The 23,340-nt window shown below is 42.7% G+C and overlaps 1 protein-coding gene and 1 long non-coding RNA gene across 3 annotated transcripts in view; both read right to left on the reverse strand.

The window, feature by feature from the left end:
* Positions 1 to 23,340, reverse strand: part of Ttc17 (tetratricopeptide repeat domain 17) — a 110,151-nt gene that overhangs the window by 5,686 nt on the left and 81,125 nt on the right.
* LOC147995585 (uncharacterized) lies at positions 1,754 to 22,837 on the reverse strand. The gene is made up of 3 exons (XR_015684510.1): positions 20,052 to 22,837; positions 19,151 to 19,414; positions 1,754 to 2,318 (listed from the first exon to the last, which is right to left on the reverse strand). It is a non-coding gene; the product is annotated as an uncharacterized LOC147995585 (long non-coding RNA).

Here is a 23,340-nt window from a genome sequence, read left to right on the forward strand (position 1 = left end):
GATCTCTCAGCTTCCTTCTCCAGCAGCCTTCTGCCATGCCTCCTGGAACCATGAGCCACGTGAACTCTTCCCTCTGTAAGGCACGCCTGGTCCTGGTGTTCAACCACAGCCATGGAGAGGTATAAACACACGCAGAGCTGAGAAGTGCAGAGTCTGTGTATCCCCCGAAGTGAGAGCCTTGCTTTCGTCTTTTCCTCCTTACGAGTTAGCTCAGAAGCCATGCTCTGCAGGTGGCGCGGTCCCTGGCTGCTCATTCTGCATTACTCCAGACACGGACGGGACTGCATTGCTGCTCATTCTACATTACTCCAGACAGGGATGGGACTGCATTGCTGCTCATTCTGCATTAGTTCACACGTGGATGGGACTGCATTGCTGCTCATTCTGCATTACTCCAGACACGGACGGGACTGCATTGCTGCTCATTTTGCATTAGTTCACATGTGGACAGGGACACGTTTGGCAGTCTAACTTTCAGAACCTTCTTCGGTTTGGAAACTTTGGACATTCCTAATGTTCTACTGCTTTCTTTCTTGGATAACCCACATTGGTCAATATAAATCTGAAATAGCATTACTGGACCCAGCCTTTCAATAGTTTGCTTATGATACCTTTATGCCTATAAAATTAAGTCTGTAACTTAAAATTTATATATAACTCACTATGTACATCTCTAAGTGTCTAGTTTTGTTTTTAGGACACTTTTGTCCTAAAGAGGTAACTAGAAATTGTTCCTCTTCTCTGACTCCAAAGTCTGTTGGGATTGAAGTATTTACCAAAACTTTGGTAGAATTCCTCATTTCCTTTAGGCAAGTTCTCTCACAGAACCTGAAACTGGGATAGCATTCAATCAGCTCAGCGATCCTGCCTCTGTCCCCACAGCACAACAGGTGTGCATGGCCCCATCTGTTTTGTTATGTGGGTGCTGGGGATTTAAACTCAGGTCCTCACGCTTGTGCCACAATGCTCTTACCACTGAGTCACCTCCCCAGCCCCACGTGTATTTAAACCACCACCACCACCACCACCACACCACCACCACCACCCACCACCACCACCACCACCACCACCCACCACCACCACCCACCACCACCACCCACCACCACCACCACCACCACCACCATCACCACCACCATCACCACTACTTCTTGAATGTAACAGAGCTGCAGTTTTCTCTTTCCACCTGATATTTGTTATTTATAATTTTTTAAAACCAACTTTGCTATAAGTTTTTCTGTTTAAAAACCCCAAGTTCTAGAGCGTTGATTGTACTTTTTTGTTTTCTATTTCATTGAGTACCGTACCTAATAACAGAACTTACAGAACTAAGACATAAACAAACTCATAATTACAACTGGATATTTACTATGCCTCTCAGTAATTCATGGAAGCAGGCAAACATTAGCAAAGACAGAGAAAGCATGAGCAATAGTATCAATCAATGTACATTAATGCTTCTAGATTGTTTTACCTAACAGCGGATGCTGTTTCCTTCTAGTGTATGAAATATTTACTGAACCCACCTTCTAGGACAGAAAACAACCTGAGCAAGTTAAGCATGTTTGTTACTGTCATAAATACGCAGCACATGCACGGAGACTGGAAAACACCTCGCTTCTTGGCAACCAGGTAACATCTTTAAATCAGAGGAAGCTACAAATCACTCTAAACAACCACATGAAAGGTTGATAAATGAACTTTGCCTTAAGTTTTGAGAGAATATTTAGATTTAGAAAAAAAAAAGGCTCAAACCCACGCTACAAACTTCCAGTTTAATTTAACTTAAGTAGAAGAAATTGTAGAAGGTAGATGGTTGTGGTGGTTTGAAAGAAAATGGCCCCCATAGGCCATGGCACTATTAAGAGCTGTGGCCTTGTTGGAGGAAGTGAGCCACTGTGGGGGTTGGCTTTGAGGTCTCCTATGCTCAAGCTAGGCGGGACACAGTGTCCTTCTGCTGCTTTTGGATCAAGATATAGAACTCTCCGATCCTTCTCCAGCACTACGTCTGTCTGCATGCAGCCATGCTTCCTTCTAGGACAATGAACTAAGTAAGCCATCTTCAATTAAATGTTTGTCTACTAAGAGTTGCCGTGATCATGGTGTCTCTTCAGAGCAATTCAACCCAAACTAAGGCACTGGTCATGGAAGCAGGGAGCTGGAGAGATGGCTCAACAGGTAAGGGTGCTGACTGTGTAATTGTGAGGATTAGAGTTAAGACCCAAGCACCTTTCTATACCTGTAACCCTAGCTCTGAAGGGTCAGGTGGAGATGGGAGGGTCAGGTGGAGACGGGGTCACTGGAGCTTGTTCTTGTACAGACTGCGCAAAAAAAAAAAAAAAAAAAAAAAAAGTGAGCTCCAGGAGGGTCGCTGAATAGAATAGGTGGAGTATGACAGAAGAGGATACCTGATGTCCTCATCAGACTCTGTATGCACACATAGATGTATGCACCTGTGCACATATGTGCAAACATACTGATACGAAGTATTAATAGTAGGATTGAGAGTGGGTAGACATCACTACAGATCCTACTGATATTCAAAAGGTAGTAAACCAATCTCCCTTTTCTCCCCCCTCCTCTTCCTCTTCCTCTTCCTTCTCCTCTTCCTTCTCTTCTTCCTCCTCTTCCTCTTCCTCTTCCTCTTCCTCTTCCTCCTCCTCCTCCTCCTCCTCCTCCTCCTCCTCCTCCTCCTAAGATGGTGTCTTTCTATGTAGCTCAAGTTGGCCTCACACTCAGCCTCCAGAGAGCCCAGTCTTTCTTTCTTTAAACTGTTCGCTTCAGGTTTTTGTCACAGATCCAAACTACAGGATTTCAGTCTTGTCGTTTCTTTTAAAAATCTACAACCACTACTTATAGGTTATGTCTGAATTTGTAACTTTATCATCTTACTTCTTAGCAAATCTAGTGTCTTGGGATAACGTACTGGTGGCTATTACATAGAGTTCTTTTGGGGCAGGACTCTTGGAATATGAACTTTTCTTAGCTTTTTATCTTTAACTGTCTTTATCCTTCCCTCACAGAAGGTCATATAATTCTAGGGGGTCTGTGTCCTTTCAAAATAGTCATCTGGCTTTGATGGCCCTATCACACAGGCTGTCATTTCAGCCACTACCCCTCTGTAGGTGATCTGTCCTTTCCTAATCTCCACGATGTCAGAAATCCTTCAGGTTTCCTTCACTGATTTATCTGAAGCACTGATGAGTGACACGCAGTAACTAAGCCCTTGGTAAATACCCACTGAATGAATATATGAACGAATGTCTGCATTGATATTTATTAAGCTGTTCTGTCTCCAGCCTAATTCTATAATCTGCACTGTGGTCCTATGGCTATAAGTCTGAAAATCGCCTTTCTCTGTTGTAAGAAGGCTTCTTGTTATTGTCTGCAAACATCTGCCCTAGTGGGCTGGAGGGCTGGTGAGGAAAGGGAAGTTGTTCTTCCTGTTCTGTGACAACACCCAGACTCATTTCAACAGTAGCAACCATAGCTGGGGGCACTAAGCTCCCCCCCCTCACTGTGCCTCATCAGAGCCAAATTTTGTTAGAGTCCTGCAGAATGCTTCCTGTATATTTGTAAGCTAGCAGAGGCTCCAGTGCTTGCTTTCTGCCACCCCTAGGCTGGGAGGACTCACTACAGCTGTTGCCTGTGGTTTACCTCAGCATTTTCTTTCCCCCTTTCATCCTTCTACAACAATGGAATCTGTTTTCCAAATTAAGTTTGGTTTTCTGAAATGCCTAGTGTCCTCTCTGTCTTCCTGACAGTACCCTGACTGAACAAATGCTTTTAAGGTTACCTGTCATTGTAGTTAGGCAGCTTTATTATACTGTGTTCAGGTGGGACACACGACATTTCCTGTCTACTGCCTGACTTATCTCTTTATCCAAGGTGCTTGCTGTTAAGTCCACTGTGTACTTGGAGGTGCAGTGTTAGCACAGTGGAGAGAGCCAAGCATCACCAGGTCGGCCTGGGCTTCATGGAGAAGGCCAGCAGGTGTTCCAGTACCCAGGAACTCCCTGGGCAGAGGACTGATGTAATTCCTTACATGAAGTTTCTAAGTGACTAATCAGATTCATCTAACCTGTCCACCTATTGCGTGACTCAATTTAAATAATTATTCCATTTACAGCTGGTGTATACATGTGACCCTAGCACTTGGGAAGTGAAGGCAGGGGGTTCAGAAACTCATGGTCATCTTCTAAGTTTGAGGCCACCCTGGGTTACACCAGATCCTCTTTCAAAAATACACCCCTCCACCAAAAGAAAAATCTTTCTTTCTGCCAATTGGGTTTTATTAACCCTTTCTGATTTCACTAGTTTTTTTCCCCCATTGTTGCCATTAAACTGTTTTTTTTTTATTATTATTCATTTTTTTTTATTAACTTGAGTATTTCTTATATACATTTCGAGTGTTATTCCCTTTCCCGGTATCCGGGCAAACATCCCCCTCCCCCCTCCCCTTCCTTATGGGTGTTCCCCTCCCGACCCTCCCCCCATTGCCACCCTCCCCCCACCAGTCTAGTTCACTGTTTTTTAAAACTTTATCATGTTTAAATTCCCTTAAAATGTATTATAATGAATATTTAGAAAGTGTAAACACGGGCCAGCAAAATGGCTCAGCAGGTAATGGTGCCAAGATTGAACACCTGAGTTTGCTTCTCGGAATCCACATGATAGAAGAAGAAAATCAAGCAGCAAGTTGTGAACTGACCCCTGCATGTGCACACACATGAGGAAATGTAATTAGAACAACTCTAGTGCACACACACAGTAGAAAGCTGTGTGATCTCCATGTGCTCAGCACTGGCTTCTGCACTGAGCAGCCCGTTTTTATCCCATACGCTCTCGTATGTTAAATGGATGCAAACCCCAGGCTTCACAGAATCTCACCAATAAATTTTTCAGGGTACTGCTGAGGTAAAAACTCACATCAAAGCCTATGATTAATACATTATATCTAAAATATTGCAACTTATTCTTTAATACCATCAATTATTCAGTTGACATATTTCCCCCAGTTGGATTATGAAAGTTCTGCTTTGCGTTCACAGTTTGAATAATAGTAATTTAAGTGAGGCTCGCATACTGCAATTGGTTGACACGTCCCTTATGCCTCCTTCGACCTCTGCAGTCTTGCTAGTTTTTTCCTCATCTATTATGTCTGTGAAGAGGCAGGCCTACGTAACATGGAGCAGTCGCTGCATTCTTGCATGCTTCCCAGTGATTCTGTATAACATGCTCTTCCCCAACAATGCCTGTCATTAGCTACTGGGGACCAGACTGGGCTCTGATTTTCTTAGGGAAAAGTAAGGGCAGGACTGTCTTCAGATAGTGATGCAAACTTCCAACAGTCCACACTCACGGTGTCGCTTTTAGTCTATGAAGGCAGCAACCAGTAACTGCCTTACCTCTGTGAGCAGGACAGCCCCAGAAACACAGGGCTCTCATCCTAGCGTTTCAGTTGGAACATTCTATACGTTCCTCATCAGTTATTTATGTCAAAGTACAACCACGGAAGGAAGAATACATGTATGCAATTCTTCTGATTAGTTACATTTCAGTAAACAAGCCGCTCTCATGAACCCTATATGAAAATTATCACAGCAAATTTATTAGTTTAAATACATGCGATAAGGTCCATGCATTGCACGTACTAACCTGTCACCCAGCTTAGCCTGTGCTTAGCCAAAGGGAACTTATTTAAGTCATCTCTGAGTTCTTCTGACATGACCTAATTGTTAATTGTTGTCTTTGTGTGGTTCTTTGTTAGACTTGGTGGGAACTGTTTCTAGGGGCTAGATAGATGCTCTGTGATCCTACATTTGCAGAGGACCTGGGCTCTGTTCCCAGTAGCCACAGGTCAGCTAAGAGGCCCCTGTAACTCCAAGTCAGGGATCCTATGTATTCTCTGGCTTCTCTGGTACCTGCATGCACAGGCTGCACACAGACTCACTCAAGACTCCACACATACACATACAGAAATAAACTTTTTCTAAAGAGCGATTTTTCCTAGGAATCCTGGTTCCTTTCACTGTGACTCGGAGTCAAGATATCACAGCTGAGGCACTGAGGTGCTTCTCAGCACAGGGCCAGGCACTGTGGCAGTCTACCCCAGATGAAGTCAGAATCTTTCCAAATGATGCCATGTATTGGAGACCCTCACAGTTTTGACTCAGGAGGACAGGTGTTCATTTAGCAGCCCTTTTCACACAAAACCTGTTATTGCCAAATGGAAGACCGATCTGTAACAGCATCAGAAGCAGAGGACAGCTCCACACTGACAGTAACTTTTATAGATGGAGAACTCAAAAGCACAGGTGACAAGGGGAAGCTAGGTAACTGAGACTGTTCGTATACGACAAAGGAAACAACCCACTCGGTGAAAGGACACACCACCACCAGGTTGAGTTTTTGGCTGACCCAGACAGCGTGGACTCATCCCTACGAGCCTGCACCTGGGAAATGAGGCCCACAGAGGGAGAACTCCTCTCTCTGTACCAGCTCACAAGGTCAAATGGGACAATGTGACAACCAAGCACATACTGCGGTAGTGATGGCAGCAGCTTGGTGCAAATCAAATCAGGTGGCACAGAAGGGACCTTTGCAGAGACATCTGAATACCATGTGTAAAAAGCTCAGCGAGTCTTGGGGGTCTGATGATGCTTATCGATCTCAAACCCAAAGCGGAGTCTAATTAATGTCATCTGCTGACAGCTGGTGATAATTAATGGCAATGCAAACTCAATAATTCCCCAAGGAGATAATTACAGATGGGTACTTGAAGAATACTAAAAGGTAATGGCTATTTTAAAAGCTGAAGGCAAGAGAACACAGAGATCTTTGCTAGGCTGCCCATGGTCAACAGGAAAGAAGCATGGCTGCTGGTTCTCCAACCCTGTGCTAAGTAAGGTCTTCAGACCAACAGTGTCATCCCGTACCACCCAAGAACAGAGGCAATACAAATCTCAAGCTTGACTGGCGCTTACTGAATATGGGAGAGGGGCACAGGGGCCCTTGAAGTCTGAGTACTAGAGAAAGCCACTTACTCAGAGCAGAGGACTTGAGCCTGTGGTCCTACAATGGAGACAAGGCTGGACTAACTTTTTAGGTCTTCTAATAAACGGTGGTTATAGGCACCAGAGCTTACAGTGAAAATGACCCTGAGTGGTAAACTATCTGGATTGGGTAACTACAACAAACATGGCTACAATTCATGGAAACCCCCAGCCTCTGCAGGTGCACAAGACTATTATAGAAGGATGGATGCTTATGAGAAACTTGAGAGACCTAAGCTACAGTGGATCGTCTGATTCGTTCCTTAGGTAGAGGATAATCTGCTGTGCAGCTCACTTGGAAGTAAACACCCACTGCTGTGTGGTAGCTCACTGCCCTTCCTGTCCCACACCCTTCTGAGGGAGGCCATGTGTGAATGAGAAACACTGAACTGGGCTGACCGCCGACGCCTAAAGCTATCACCGCAGCTGCCTCTTGCCTGTGCACGCCTGCAGCCGTGGGTAACCTCTGAGGGCGCTGTCTACTCATCTGTACATCCTTATTACGTTGATGCCCAGCACTGACTTTTGTCAGGTGCTCTCTGTTGTTTCTTGAATTTCTGAGCCTCCATCTGCGATCATTTTCCTTTGGCCTGAAAAGACCGTCTAGAGATTTTTAGTTTAAGCCTGTTGGTAACATCTTTCTGTCTTTGGTAGTCGGGAGATCTTTGGTGGCTTATTTAACTATTATTATTATTATTATTATTATTATTATTATTATTAGGCATAATTCACATAGATGTAACATTTGACTTTGACAATTACTCAAATACCCAACAGCTGAGAAAGTCCTTCCACGCTCTTTCTGTCTACACCTTCTCCAGGAAGCAGCACAACTTCTATGAGCATAGGTATAAGGAACCTACTCCTAGTTTGTGTCTAGAATCCCATAGATAGGGCTGAACACACATTATGAATTCTCTTCTCTCTCTGTCTCTCTCTCTGTCTCTCTCTCTCTCTCTCTCTCTCTCTCTCTCTCTCTCTCTGTATTAGTTCATATCGGTGGTAAATATCTGAGGCGGGGCATACACATGTGCATGAGACCAAGGATAATGATGTCACTTCTCGGGTGCCTGCCTTGTTTACGTAAGCCTGTTTCTCTCTGACACGGAGCTAATCAAGCAGGTTACTGGGCTGGTCTGTGAGCCCTGTGGATCCTGTCTTTATCCCTAGCATTGGAATTATGAGCATGTGCTACCATGTCTGGCTTTTTAAACACAGTTTCTGGGGATTGAACTCATTTCCTTGTATTTTCATTGTGATGACTGATCTTGGTTGTCAACCTGACTGGTTCTAGAATGCAAACTTCTGACCACTCTTGTAAAGAACTTCCTTAATTAGATTATTTGAAGTAGGAAGAACCATGTCGAATGAGGGTAGCACCTTCTGGTGGCCACCCATTTTAAAAATTAAAGGATGTAGAAGAAAAAAACTTTGCTCTTTGCCTGCTTGCCTTCAGTCTTGCTGGCAAGTTCATCTATTCTGCTGCTGCATCATTTCTTAACTGACATTAGAACCAGCTTCTGGGATCTAATGTAGGCTAAAGACCAGTAACTTTGTAGGCCTTAGTGCCATATGGGGACTTCTGATATATCGGGGCTTGTGAACTGAGAAACTCTCAGCTTCTCTAGTATGAACATAGTTGGACTACCTCAGTCATATCCTCTAAGCCAATCTAATTGATTCCCACTTAATATTCTCTCTCTCATACACACACATGTACATTCTATCACTTCTGTTTCTTTAGAGAACTCTAATACATATGGCAAATACTTTACCAAATGAGCTATCTCCCCACTTTCAAGTTCCTTTATTAGCATACTTTTATTAGCATATTTTTTGTGGATGTTGGCACTTTGAGGCCAAAAAATATCCAGTTATGAATATGCCAATGTTTACCCATTCTTCTGATACAATCCCATTGTTCCAATTTCATTGGCAACTATGAATAGACCTGTTGTGCACATGTTTTTAATGAGTACTTTTGTGGACGCATGTTTTCATATCTCTTGATAAATGTGTAGCAATAATCTTACTGAGTCATGTAGATTTAAACTGGAACAAGCTGCCACCCGTTTTATGAAGCAATCACCCCACTTCATATCCCACTGGCAGTAGTCTGCATCCTCTCTAACATGTCATTAATCTTAGAACTTTTACACCTATGTTTCTAGGTGTGCTTTCTTTGGATTTGGTTTGTATTTCTGTTCTTTATAGTTGCTGAGTTCAAGTCCTGTGCCAGATTCACGAGCTGTCAATACCTACATGGTGCCTTGCCTCTTGTCTAATGTATCTATTGAAGAGAATTTTGGTGAAGTCCAGTTTTTCATTTTTGCCTGTACAGTTCCTGCTCTTTCTGTTCTGAACATCTTCACTGGCCTGCTCTAAGGATCTGAAGACCTCCAATGTTACCCTGTACTGTTTCAGCTTTGATGCTTGATGCTCATACGACCTATCTCGAGTTGACTTTAGGGACTACATGAGGTGCAGTGGACTTTTTTTTCTATTATTATTTCAAGTCATTTATTCAAGAAAGATTTTCACAGTTCTCTGCACCCAAATCCCGTGGGAGGGAGAGCTAAACCTTCAGAGAGGCAGACAAGCCTGGGAAACCAGAAGAGACTGCTCCCTGCACACACATCTCGGACGCCAGAGGAAAAAGCCAAAGACCATCTGGAACCCTGGTGCACTGAAGCTCCCGGAAGGGGCGGCACAGGTCTCCCTGGTTGCTGCCGCTGCAGAGAGCCCCTGGGCAGCACCCCACGAGCGAACCTGAGCCTCGGGACCACAGGTAAGACCAAATTTTCTGCTGCAAGAAAGCTGCCTGGTGAGCTTGGGACACACGGAAGCAGAATTTCTCTAGGAGGCACGGTCTGTGTTTACCGGAAGTCCCACACCCGCGGATCCCGGCCCGCAGCAGCTCTCTGCTCCCAGACCCGGTGAGAGAGAGACCCAACCGCCTGGTCAGGTGGGCACTCCTGAGGCTGCAGAGCGGAAGAGACCACCAACACTGCTCACCCCTGCCCACATCCCTGGCCCAAGAGGAAACTGTATAAGGCCTCTGGGCTCCCGTGGGGGAGGGCCCAGGAGCGGCAGGACTTCTGTGCCTGAGACACCGCCGGAACCTGAAAGAAACAGACCGGATAAACAGTTCTCTGCACCCAAATCCCGTGGGAGGGAGAGCTAAACCTTCAGAGAGGCAGACAAGCCTGGGAAACCAGAAGAGACTGCTCCCTGCACACACATCTCGGACGCCAGAGGAAAAAGCCAAAGACCATCTGGAACCCTGGTGCACTGAAGCTCCCGGAAGGGGCGGCACAGGTCTTCCTGGTTGCTGCCGCTGCAGAGAGCCCCTGGGCAGCACCCCACGAGCGAACCTGAGCTTCGGGACCACAGGTAAGACCAACCTTTCTGCTGCAAGAAAGCTGCCTGGTGAACTCAAGACACAGGCCCACAGGAACAGCTGAAGACCTGTAGAGAGGAAAAACTACACGCCGGAAAGCAGAACACACTGTCCCCATAACTGACTGAAAGAGAGGAAAACAGGTCTACAACACTCCTGACACACAGGCTTATAGGTCAGTCTAGCCACTGTCAGAAATAGCAGAACAAAGTAACACTAGAGATAATCTGATGGCGAGAGGCAAGCGCAGGAACCCAAGCAACAGAAACCAAGACTGCATGCCATCATCGGAGCCCAATTCTCCCGCCAAAACAAACATGGAATATCCAAACACACCAGAAAAGCAAGATCTAGTTTCAAAATCATATTTGATCATGATGCTGGAGGACTTCAAGAAAGACATGAACACACTTAGGGAAACACAGGAAATCATTAATAAACAAGTAGAGGCCTACAGAGAGGAATGGCAAAAATCCCTGAAAGAATTCCAGGAAAACACAATCAAACAGATGAAGGAATTAAAAATGGAAATAGAAGCAATCAAGAAAGAACACATGGAAACAACCCTGGATATAGAAAACCAAAAGAAGAGACAAGGAGCTGTAGATACAAGCTTCACCAACAGAATACAAGAGATGGAAGAGAGAATCTCAGGAGCAGAAGATTCCATAGAAATCATTGACTCAACTGTCAAAGATAATGTAAAGCGGAAAAAGCTACTGGTCCAAAACATACAGGAAATCCAGGACTCAATGAGAAGATCAAACCTAAGGATAATAGGTATAGAAGAGAGTGAAGACTCCCAGCTCAAAGGACCAGTAAATATCTTCAACAAAATCTTAGAAGAAAACTTCCCTAACCTAAAAAAAGAGATACCCATAGGCATACAAGAAGCCTACAGAACTCCAAATAGATTGGACCAGAAAAGAAACACCTCCCGTCACATAATTGTCAAAACACCAAACGCACAAAATAAAGAAAGAATATTAAAAGCAGTAAGGGAAAAAGGTCAAGTAACATATAAAGGGAGACCTATCAGAATCACACCAGACTTCTCGCCAGAAACTATGAAGGCCAGAAGATCCTGGACTGATGTCATACAGACCCTAAGAGAACACAAATGCCAGCCCAGGTTACTGTATCCAGCAAAACTCTCAATTAACATTGATGGAGAAACCAAGATATTCCATGACAAAACCAAATTTACACAATATCTTTCTACAAATCCAGCACTACAAAGGATAATAAATGGTAAAGCCCAACATAAGGAGGCAAGCTATACCCTAGAAGAAGCAAGAAACTAATCGTCTTGGCAACAAAACAAAGAGAATGAAAGCACACAAACATAACCTCACATCCAAATATGAATATAAAGGGAAACAATAATCACTATTCCTTAATATCTCTCAATATCAATGGCCTCAACTCCCCAATAAAAAGACATAGATTAACAAACTGGATACGCAACGAGGACCCTGCATTCTGCTGCCTACAGGAAACACACCTCAGAGACAAAGACAGACACTACCTCAGAGTGAAAGGCTGGAAAACAACTTTCCAAGCAAATGGTCAGAAGAAGCAAGCTGGAGTAGCCATTCTAATATCAAATAAAATCAATTTCCAACTAAAAGTCATCAAAAAAGATAAGGAAGGACACTTCATATTCATCAAAGGAAAAATCCACCAAGATGAACTCTCAATCCTAAATATCTATGCCCCAAATACAAGGGCACCTACATACGTAAAAGAAACCTTACTAAAGCTCAAAACACACATTGCACCTCACACAATAATAGTGGGAGATTTCAACACCCCACTCTCATCAATGGACAGATCATGGAAACAGAAATTAAACAGTGATGTCGACAGACTAAGAGAAGTCATGAGCCAAATGGACTTAACGGATATTTATAGAACATTCTATCCTAAAGCAAAAGGATATACCTTCTTCTCAGCTCCTCATGGTACTTTCTCCAAAATTGACCATATAATTGGTCAAAAAACGGGCCTCAACAGGTACAGAAAGATAGAAATAATCCCATGCGTGCTATCGGACCACCACGGCCTAAAACTGGTCTTCAATAACAATAAGGGAAGAATGCCCACATATACGTGGAAATTGAACAATGCTCTACTCAATGATAACCTGGTCAAGGAAGAAATAAAGAAAGAAATTAAAAACTTTTTAGAATTTAATGAAAATGAAGATACAACATACTCAAACTTATGGGACACAATGAAAGCTGTGCTAAGAGGAAAACTCATAGCGCTGAGTGCCTGCAGAAAGAAACAGGAAAGAGCATATGTCAGCAGCTTGACAGCACACCTAAAAGCTCTAGAACAAAAAGAAGCAAATACACCCAGGAGGAGTAGAAGGCAGGAAATAATCAAACTCAGAGCTGAAATCAACCAAGTAGAAACAAAAAGGACCATAGAAAGAATCAACAGGACCAAAAGTTGGTTCTTTGAGAAAATCAACAAGATAGATAAACCCTTAGCCAGACTAACGAGAGGACACAGAGAGTGCGTCCAAATTAACAAAATCAGAAATGAAAAGGGAGACATAACTACAGATTCAGAGGAAATTCAAAAAATCATCAGATCTTACTATAAAAACCTATATTCAACAAAATTTGAAAATCTTCAGGAAATGGACAATTTCCTAGACAGATACCAGGTATCAAAGTTAAATCAGGAACAGATAAACCAGTTAAACAACCCCATAACTCCTAAGGAAATAGAAGCAGTCATTAAAGGTCTCACAACCAAAAAGAGCCCAGGTCCAGATGGGTTTAGTGCAGAATTCTATCAAACCTTCATAGAAGACCTCATACCAATATTATCCAAACTATTCCACAAAATTGAAACAGATGGAGCCCTACCGAATTCCTTCTACGAATCTACAATTACTCTTATACCTAAACCACACAAAGACACAACAAAGAAAGAGAACTTCAGACCAATTTCCCTTATGAATATCGACGCAAAAATACTCAATAAAATTCTGGCAAACCGAATTCAAGAGCACATCAAAACAATCATCCACCATGATCAAGTAGGCTTCATCCCAGGCATGCAGGGATGGTTTAATATACGGAAAACCATCAACGTGATCCATTATATAAACAAACTGAAAGAACAGAACCACATGATCATTTCATTAGATGCTGAGAAAGCATTTGACAAAATTCAACACCCCTTCATGATAAAAGTCCTGGAAAGAATAGGAATTCAAGGCCCATACCTAAACATAGTAAAAGCCATATACAGCAAACCAGTTGCTAACATTAAACTAAATGGAGAGAAACTTGAAGCAATCCCACTAAAATCAGGGACTAGACAAGGCTGCCCACTCTCTCCCTACTTATTCAATATAGTTCTTGAAGTTCTAGCCAGAGCAATCAGACAACAAAAGGAGATCAAAGGGATACAGATCGGAAAAGAAGAGGTCAAAATATCACTATTTGCAGATGATATGATAGTATATTTAAGTGATCCCAAAAGTTCCACCAGAGAACTACTAAAGCTGATAAACAACTTCAGCAAAGTGGCTGGGTATAAAATTAACTCAAATAAATCAGTTGCCTTCCTCTATACAAAAGAGAAACAAGCCGAGAAAGAAATTAGGGAAATGACACCCTTCATAATAGACCCAAATAATATAAAGTACCTCGGTGTGACTTTAACCAAGCAAGTAAAAGATCTGTACAATAAGAACTTCAAGACACTGAAGAAAGAAATTGAAGAAGACCTCAGAAGATGGAAAGATCTCCCATGCTCATGGATTGGCAGGATTAATATAGTAAAAATGGCCATTTTACCAAAAGCAATCTACAGATTCAATGCAATCCCCATCAAAATACCAATCCAATTCTTCAAAGAGTTAGACAGAACAATTTGCAAATTCATCTGGAATAACAAAAAACCCAGGATAGCTAAAGCTATCCTCAACAATAAAAGGACTTCAGGGGGAATCACTATCCCTGAACTCAAGCAGTATTACAGAGCAATAGTGATAAAAACTGCATGGTATTGGTACAGAGACAGACAGATAGACCAATGGAATAGAATTGAAGACCCAGAAATGAACCCACACACCTATGGTCACTTGATTTTTGACAAAGGAGCCAAAACCATCCAATGGAAAAAAGATAGCATTTTCAGCAAATGGTGCTGGTTCAACTGGAGGGCAACATGTAGAAGAATGCAGATCGATCCATGCTTATCACCCTGTACAAAGCTTAAGTCGAAGTGGATCAAGGACCTCCACATCAAACCAGACACACTCAAACTAATAGAAGAAAAACTAGGGAAGCATCTGGAACACATGGGCACTGGAAAAAATTTCCTGAACAAAACACCAATGGCTTATGCTCTAAGATCAAGAATTGACAAATGGGATCTCATAAAACTGCAAAGCTTCTGTAAGGCAAAGGACACTGTGGTTAGGACAAAACGGCAACCAACAGATTGGGAAAAGATCTTTACCAACCCTACAACAGATAGAGGCCTTATATCCAAAATATACAAAGAACTCAAGAAGTTAGACCGCAGGGAAACAAATAACCCTATTAAAAAATGGGGTTCAGAGCTAAACAAACAATTCACAGCTGAGGAATGCCGAATGGCTGAGAAACACCTAAAGAAATGTTCAACATCTTTAGTCATAAGGGAAATGCAAATCAAAACAACCCTGAGATTTCACCTCACACCAGTGAGAATGGCTAAGATCAAAAACTCAGGGGACAGCAGATGCTGGCGAGGATGTGGAGAAAGAGGAACACTCCTCCATTGTTGGTGGGATTGCAGACTGGTAAAACCATTCTGGAAATCAGTCTGGAGGTTCCTCAGAAAATTGGACATTGAACTGCCTGAGGATCCAGCTATACCTCTCTTGGGCATATACCCAAAATATGCCTCAACATATAAAAGAGACACGTGCTCCACTATGTTCATCGCAGCCTTATTTATAATAGCCAGAAAATGGAAAGAACCCAGATGCCCTTCAACAGAGGAATGGATACAGAAAATGTGGTACATCTACACAATGGAATACTACTCAGCTATCAAAAACAACGAGTTTATGAAATTCGTAGGCAAATGGTTGGAACTGGAAAATATCATCCTGAGTGAACTAACCCAATCACAGAAAGACATACATGGTATGCACTCATTGATAAGTGGCTATTAGCCCAAATGCTTGAATTACCCTAGATCCCTAGAACAAACGAAACTCAAGACGGATGATCAAAATGTGAATGCTTCACTCCTTCTTTAAATGAGGAAAAAGAATACCCTTGGCAGGGAAGGGAGAGGCAAAGATTAAAACAGAGACTGAAGGAACACCCATTCAGAGCCTGTCCCACATTTGGCCCATACATATACAGCCACCCAATTGGACTAGATGGATGAAGCAAAGAAGTGCAGACCGACAGGAGCCGGATGTAGATCGCTCCTGAGAGACACAGCCAGAATACAGCAAATACAGAGGCGAATGCCAGCAGCAAACCACTGAACTGAGAATAGGTCCCCTATTGAAGGAATCAGAGAAAGAACTGGAAGAGCTTGAAGGGGCTCGAGACCCCAAAAGTACAACAATGCCAAGCAACCAGAGCTTCCAGGGACTAAGCCACTACCTAAAGACTATACATGGACTGACCCTGGACTCTGACCCCATAGGTAGCAATGAATATCCTAGTAAGAGCACCAGTGGAAGGGGAAGCCCTGGGTCCTGCTAAGACTGAACCCCCAGTGAACTAGTCTATGGGGGGAGGGCGGCAATGGTGGGAGGGTTGGGAGGGGAACACCCATAAGGAAGGGGAGGGGGGAGGGGGATGTTTGCCTGGATACTGGGAAAGGGAATAACACTCGAAATGTATATAAGAAATACTCAAGTTAATAATAAAAAAAAAAATCTAAAAAAAAAAAAAAAAAAAAAAAAAAAAAAAAAAAAAAGAAAGATTTTCACATTGAACCCTGTGGTCATTTGTGGCTCTACTTTCTGTTCCTTCCCTCTCTTTGTCTCTTTGTCCACGCTGCACACAGTTGAGAGCCCATTTTTCCATATGATACTTACAGGGGGTGAGTGTCTAGGGTAGCAGTGTTTTCCCAGTCATGAGATTCCTTGGGGTTCTGGTTTGACCTTCCTGTTGAGCGGCTGGCTGTAGTTCACTTGAATGTGATACCTTTTCCGCTATCGTCTAAGGTTTTGTCTTTCCTCCACAGTCACTATGATGTTATACTGATGACTCTTTGTATTCATAGTTTTTAGTCACAGCCTGTCTTATTCTATGGAATAATGCCCTTCACCACTGCTAGAGAATGCTTAGGTCTTAACTTCTACAAGTGTTGCTTCTGCACTGCCCTCTCTTCTTCCCGGAGGGATGATGGACTCCTTGTTGTTTGTTCTTAGGTTTGTCTCAAGTCTTTTAAGCCCCCAGGTGAAGGCCCCTTACACACCTTTACTTTTTCCCCCACAGGTTGGGCATTTTCTAATAACCCATCTTAACATGTATCTTCTCTGCTCCTATGACTACTCTTATGTTCCACTGTCTACTTTGACTTCATAAAATTTACAATGATCACCACTTCTAAATGTACGGTTTGGCAGTGCTTCAAGCATTCACACTATATACAATCACTGTGCAAAACGTTTTTCATTTGAAAACGTAAACTGTACATTAAACAGCAGCCCCTTCCTCTGGTCTCCGGCAGGCAACCATCACTGTACTATAATATCTGATATGTGTGTCTGACCATTCTGATACATAAGTGAAATCAATTCAGGATTTGACTTTTGTCTAACAGCTTAGTCAGTATAATTCCTTGAAATTGACCTATGTGGTAGAATGTGGCAAAAATGCCTTCCGTTTCAATTGCGTCATTGTGTTTACATACGTTTCACTTGTCTATTTATCTGATGTTGGGCATTTAGGCTGATCCCACTATTTGGCTATCTGGAAGAATACTGCTACAAACACGAGCGTACAAGTGTTTCCTTGAGAGGATACTTTCAATTGCTTGAATATGTACCAAGGAGTGCAGGTGCTGATTCCTTAGGCACACCTATCTTTAGGAAGACCTATGATGTGTTTTTCTTTTTAAATCCAACAGCGACAGTAAGAGTTTATGTTCATACCAACATCACACAAGGGTTACAATTCCTCTTCATCCTTACCATCACTTATTTTGTTGTTGTTGTTGTTTTATGCAACTGTTTTAACAGATGTGAAGCCATTTTGGTTAGGGTTTACTTCCCTGTGACTGGTGATGTGGGGCACACTCCTTCCTCCTGGTTGTAGCTACTGCAAGCTATCATTGGAGGAATGATTGTTTAAAGCCCATGCACACTTTTATGTTCTTATCATTGACTGGGAGGACTTTTTGATATGCCTTGGACATCTTACTTATCAGATGGATGATTTGCAGTACTGCTGCCCACGTTGCAGCCTGCCTCCTGTGCTGGTTGGTGACACACAGAAATCTCCAGTCACTGTGGAGCCCAGTCTCTCCTACTGTTTTCACTCCTGTGCTCCTGGGTCACAACTCAGCATCAGGAGTCCCAGGGATTCTTGTAAGACTCTGCAGTCCTAGCCTTTTAGCCATTAGATTTGTGGTAAGAGTTGAGCTTCAGTTTATCTCATGTGGCTATACCATGTCCTTAATACTATTTGCCACAGAGAACAATCTTGATGTTAGTCAAACTTCACCCGACCATCTTATTTCTAGGCTTCTGATTGTTTTTGTTTTTGTTTTTGTTTTTCTGGTTTAAAGCCCATGTATTACATTTTTAATTTCAGTTTTTATAACTCCTAGTCACCAAAAGTCCAAGTAAGTTTTCTTCTCACAAATTTCAGTTCTCTAGAGAATTTTTTCCAATCTTGATTCATCAGGCTTGGTGGCTTGTGCTAACCCACAGTTATCTTCTCACAGAGAGCATCTGCCCTCTCCTCACATTTTATTCCATTACTAAGAGCTAAGTTTTGGCTGCAAAGCTTCCTCCCTGATTGGGTCCTTCTTGAAAGGCACAAATCTCCAGGCCTTCCATATGAAATCCTGGGATATTTATCAGAAGCCCTTGTCTTCCGATGGTGGGCTGATACCTAGAATTCCTGCCCCCATAGGTGAGATTGCCCAAATATTTCCCCAGTCTTTCTCTCGGCTTCCCCTCACTGCTGTTTGCCAGTGTCGGCGGCCCAGCAACCCTCTCTTCTCACCGAGACCCCAGCTTCTCTCTCTAGCCAGAGGGCTGCATGTCTGTTAGTATATCCCCTCCCCCAAACCCCGTACAGTTCTTTAAACTGCAACACTTGTTGAATTCAATCTGAATATTTTCATCATTTCCTCTGCTCCTTCATTAGCCCTCTCTCCTGTCATGTCTAACCTATCTGAGGACAGTGGTGCTTCTAGGAGCTCCTTAGAAATTAAGTTTAAAATCCCTGAAACCTAGGTTTAATTTGTCCACTCCCTTTGTTCATAGTCTTTACGAGAGTGTTAGTTTTTAATCTTTTTGCTAACCTCTTCCCACACTGCATGTGAATTCTGAGTTAGTCATTCAGGAAGTGTTTGCTACTTTCAGGTCTCAGAGGGACCCCACGTTCTAACTGTACTCACAAGAGATCCATTTTTACAATAGTTTATTCTCTGACCCATTTCGTATTTATCTTAGCAGATGTGGAAGGAATGGATTTAATCTTACCTGTTTCCTATCCAGCTTAAAACACGTGATTTCCTGTGCTGGGTGCTGCCTCTGTGTGCTGAGCTGCCACAGACAATTAACTTCCTGTCCTTCCTCACCGGCCTGCGTGCTCACACACCGCTATTAAACAGTTTTAATTAAAGACTTCATGTATGTTTAATATGAGGTTAAGTCTTCCTCTTCTCCAACTGTTCTCTTCCAGTCTGCCTGGTAATTCTTCATTGTTCAGTCTTGTGGATAAACTTACAATTAGCTTGTCTGGTGCTGGAGAAAACACAGTACTTTTATTGTTATTGCTAAAAATCACAAATTAACTCAGGAAGAACTCTCACACTGTGGGGACTCTGCTCTGAGGAACAGGGCTTATTTTCTCATTTGTCATATCTTTCTCTTTTTTAAAAATAATTTATTTAATTTTATGTTCATTAGTGTAAGGGTGTCAGACCCCTTGGAGTGGAATTACAGACGGTTGTGAGTTACTGTGTGGTTGCTGGGAATTGAACCCAAGTCATGTGGAAGAGCAGTCAGTGCTCTTAGCCACTGAGCCATCTCTCCAGCCCCTTGTTATACTTTTCAACATTGTTTTGCATTTTTCTCAGGTTTAGAAATTAATATTTTATAATTTTACAATTTCCTTATACCTATATGAAAATCGATCTTTCTTTCTTTCTTCCCAGTTTTACTTATTTATTTGCTTAATCTGGTCAGAAATATCCTAAGTAATTAAAATGTTGGAATACTGTTAAAACTTAAAGAAAAAAATCAGATATGTGACCCTCTTTTCTCTTTCTTAGGCATTTGCAAAGAACATGGCCCTGTCCCTTCCAGACATGATATTCTGATACGTCATCATGGGTCCTGCTAGTTTTACAACTACTCTGAGACACATATCAAAACCTACCGAGATTGGGCGTATGTCTCCTTTTAGGTAAGTCCATGTTCAGACTGCATATGGCTGTGCCACATTGACTCAAGCTTGGTGATTTAATGGAACAGAAATATGTTATTTGCACAGTTCTGGAGACAAGAAAGGAAGATCAGGATTACTGTCCAAATCCGTGACTGGCAGGGCTGAACTCTATGCAGAGGCCTGAGAGGAGCATCGTTTCCTTCTCCTTTGGCCTCTGGAGGTGGCTGGCATTCACTTCACCTACAGTACTGCAGCTTTTGACTTAAGTTACATCTCCTCCCTCCTTGAAGGCTGCCTGTGAGTGCACACAGTGCCTTCCTATGTACCTCAGGATATAATAACCTTTCATCTCTCAATTCTGAAAATTGTATCTGCAGAATTCCCTCTCTGACCTAAGGTAACTTTCACAGACTCTGAGCACATGGGGTCACTACCCAGCTTACCACAGACCCGTTATCCTTATGAACTGCCTCTTTAACTCCATTAGTGCCTTCAGCCTCAGTGTTCCCTTGAAGTAAGAATGAAGTGATACTCAGCTCCTCTTTGGCACTGTTTGCACCATGTCATTGGTATATTTAAAGTGTCCCTTCTAAGCAGCAAGTGGCTGCGTTTAGAAAGCTGATGACAAGACTTCCATTCTGCCTGGGCAGCATCTCCTGACGCTTCTGTGCCTGTGTTATTAGTTTGATGTGTCTATATTGTTAGGTTCCTTGACTTCCTCAATTTAATCAAACACTTTATGCTATTCCATTTTCCTTCTGCTAATCTCCTTCTTAAAATAATTTTGGAAGTTAGCCCATGGCTTAAAACATACATGTAAGTCATTACTCTTACAGTCTGACTGATACCAGGTCAGTGTTGGGACTTTAAACCTCACACAGTACTCTTTCCTCCCTATGTAACTGCTACCTCACATCTTATATGAGAGGTCCCTAGAGTGAGCTGCTGCGGTGCAGTCCCTGTATACAAGTCACTGAGCATTTACGTTTTAATTTTGGTTCCATTTCTTGCACATCCATACTTGTACCTGAGGTCATTTCCCTATAGCTCTGCCTTCCCATTTTAGTTTAGTTTAGATCTGCTGGTGGACATTTTTTTTTCAGTTTTTGGTCAACTGAACACATCTATATTTCTCCTCAGCTTCTGAAGGGTACCTCTGCTGACACAGAATTCTGGGTTTGGCATTTTCTTTACGCAGCACTGTAAGATAGCTTTTGATTTTCTGCTGAGGCACTACTGGTCTGAGTATTGCTTCCCTCAAGGCAGGCGTGGACTGAAGGTGGGCGACATATTCTCAGAGCAGAGCCCTGAGACATGCACTTCGCTAAGGTAGAGGCAGCTGCATCTGGAGCTTGGGCAGCTCTTGCAGCCTTCTCAGGAGGCATCAAATGAATGGACAAAGCTGCTGGGTGTCTCACCTCAGCAGTGTGAGTGACTTCAGCTGAGTGCAGAGGCTAGAGGAGAGAACTGTGAGGAGACAGGCAGCTGCTCTCTGCTAAGCCTGGAGTGCCGAACCCCCAACCACCAACCGACAAGGACATTGGTACTTTCCTGTGTCCTTCAACTTGTGGTTTTTAGTGGCTTTGGTATTATCATTGAATGCCTTGTCCATTTAAAATCTTATTTTTTAAATATTATTAAATTTTAAGTAGGTGTGTCATACAGCATAATTTAGAGATGTGCTTTTAAAGTTAAAAACAAACAAACAAACAAACAAACAAACAAACAAACACAACTATGTATGGCTACTTTTTCTGTATGTACACCATGTGCATGCCTGAAGCCCTCAGAGGCCAGAAGAAGGCATCAGAGCCCCTGGAACTGGACATGGTTATAAGTGGCCTTGTGGGTAATGAGACTCAAACCCACGTACTGTGGAAGAGCAGCCAGTGCTCTTAACTGCTGAGCCGTCTCTCCAATCCCTAGTTATGCTTTAAACCATTCTGAAAGTCTCATTCTTTTAATAGGTAAGGTTCGTTTGTGTCATAGCCCATCTGCATTTCTGGCTATGACTAATGAGCCTGCCCCAGCCTACTTACAGGTATGTAAGTACCTGTGTATACATATTCATTTCCTGTACGCTTGTTTCACTTGACCCTTTCCCAATCTCTCTTTGGTATTTAGGAAAGCTCATATTGTACCAGTAGTGAATGTCTTCATCCCAGTGACAATGTGTGCTGCCACCTCACATCTCGGTCACATTCCTTGCATTCTTATTTTTCCTGACACCCTTTCCTTCCTCCAATATCAGCACATGATCGTCAATTCCCAACCAGTACTCACTAATTAAGCAGTACACTGACCTGATCTTTTATGGGTGTTCCTACTCAGTCTGTTTTTGACAGCTGCAGCATACCTGTATTTCAGAGGACATGTCCTTCTACATGGCAGTGGCTTCTGCAGGCAGCTTAGCTGTGCAGACAGACACCATGCTGACACTAGTCCCGTCTATGCTACCCTGGTCAGCAAGGCTGTGCAGATGGGGTGCATGGGAGCAACAATCACGGCAGGCTCATCGCCATTGCCTATGCACGTTATACTCATGGCCACCTTGGTAGCTCAAGGCTCACAGCTTTTCCCTTGAACTTCCTATGTTAGTCCACTGACTTCTGGCATCGTGTCTTTGTTAAAAACCTAGTAACACGAGTCTATTCTGAACGTTCAGATACATTTCTTAAAAATATTTTGAGAGCCTGGGAAGATGTCTCAGTAAATAGAGGCACCTGTGCGCAGGACAGAACAACTAAGTTTGATTCTAGAACCTACAAGGTGGCAGGATCCAATTCCTGACAGTTGTCTCAGACATCCATATACCCCATTCCCCCCGAGAGAGGGAAGGAGGGAGGGAGGGAGGCAGGAAGGGAGGGAGAGGGAGGAAGGGAGGGAGGGAGGGAGAGAGAGAGAGAGAGAGAGAGAGAGAGAGAGAGGAGTGGAGAGTACAAAAGAGAGAGAGAAGTAATTAAAAAATATAAATTCACTAAAATATATCTTAGAGCTGGCTATCTTGGTTAATTTCCCTAAGTGTATGGTATGCTATTTCTTTTAGTTTTTTGATATTGTCTGTTTATTAGATAGGATTTATGTATTTATTTATTTACTAAGACAGGTTCTCTTTACATAGTTCTGGCTGGCCTGAAGGATTCATCTTTTCAAGATACTGTTTCAAAGTCTTTTACTCTTTGCTTTGATTTTTCCCCACTCCCTTTTTTCTTTTAAGGACTCTAATTATATGGGTATTGGGTCCTTTTCTTTCTTTTATATCTACCTCTTTAACTTTCCC

This window comes from Rattus norvegicus, chromosome 3 (genome assembly GCF_021556685.1).
Source record: "Rattus norvegicus strain SHRSP/BbbUtx chromosome 3, alternate assembly SHRSP_T2T, whole genome shotgun sequence".
In the NCBI taxonomy this organism is placed as follows: domain Eukaryota; kingdom Metazoa; phylum Chordata; class Mammalia; order Rodentia; family Muridae; genus Rattus; species Rattus norvegicus.